Source organism: Myotis davidii, unplaced genomic scaffold (genome assembly GCF_000327345.1).
Source record: "Myotis davidii unplaced genomic scaffold, ASM32734v1 scaffold89, whole genome shotgun sequence".
Classification (NCBI taxonomy): domain Eukaryota; kingdom Metazoa; phylum Chordata; class Mammalia; order Chiroptera; family Vespertilionidae; genus Myotis; species Myotis davidii.
The window spans coordinates 3,637,432-3,638,805 of NW_006300372.1; positions in this window are offsets into that span (position 1 = coordinate 3,637,432).

The following is a 1,374-nucleotide window of genomic DNA, read 5'->3' on the forward strand; positions in this document are numbered from 1 at the left end:
GTTTGGCTCAGTGGATAGAGCGTCGGCCTGCGGACTGGAAGGTCCCAGGTTCGATTCCGGTCAAGGGCATGTACCTGCGTTGCAGGCACATCCCCAGCGGGAGATGTGCAGGAGGCAGCTGGTCGATGTTTCTCTCTCATCGATGTTTCTAACTCTCTATCTCTCTCCCTTCCTCTCTGTGAAAAGTCAATAAAATATATTTTAAAAAAAAAGAATTAACAAAATTAATTCAGTGTTCTTCGGCAACAGAGTAAATGAATAAATACTGCCAGAATGATCCCCACACAATGGTTATCATGTGTGTTAAATCCTTCAACAAAATATAGGGAGATTACAGTCAAAGGAATGATTTCTGTTCTAGTAACCACCCAGCTGGTGTTTTCTGATAATATAATAACCAAATTGATTCATCTGCACAACCAATCTAATTGATTACATTGAAATGAAACATTTAAAAGTTTTTTAAATGTTATCCAGAAATGTCTAGGGTTTGTTACATGTCCTTACAAAACCCCAAAAATCAAAGTAAATCACGGTAGAAAAAAAGAAAATATAGTTATTTATTTATTTATTTCTAAACAGTTGGCTAATGTAATACTTGTAGACACGGTGCCATCCTATCTAATAATAGACAAACATGGTAATTAACCATGCCTCTGCTATGCTTCCCATTGGCTAATCAGGGTGATATGCAAATTAACTGCCAACCAAGATGGCGGCCGGCAGCCAGGCAGCTGAAGCGAACATAAGGCTTGCTTGCTCCAGTGATGGAGGAAGTCAAGGTTCCCCGGCTGCCACAGCCGGGTTCTGAGCTCCAGTCTAAGCAACAATGTTGCAATTACTGGAGCTAAACAAACCCCAGATACCTGCTTTCAGCCAGCCGGCCTCGGAGCTGGAGCCGCAACAAAGTTTCAATTACAAAAGGTAAATAAATTCCAGAATAAAAAAGAAAGAAAAAAAAGAGAGACTGGGAGCTTCGGTTGCAGGCTTTGCCCACCTGAAAACAGTCCTCAGCCCCTCATTCAGGCTGGCCTGGCACCCAAGAGGGACCCCCACCCTCTCATGCCTCCTCAAGAGCTCTAAGGATGTCTGACTGCAGCTTAGGTCTTCTCCCTGCTGGCAAGTGGACATGCCCCGGGGGCTGCCGAGCTGCCAGAGGGATGTCTGATTGCCATTTTAGGCCCAATCCCCTGGGGAGCAGGCCCAATCCAGCAGGTGGTCATCCCCCAAGGGGTCCCAGACTGCGAGAGGGCACAGGCGGGCTGAGGGACTTCCTCCCCCTCTCCCCCCGAATGCACAAATTTTTGTGTACCAGGCCTCGAGTATATAATAAGAGTCAATCCTCTCTGACCCATATATGAAAAAGGATTATTA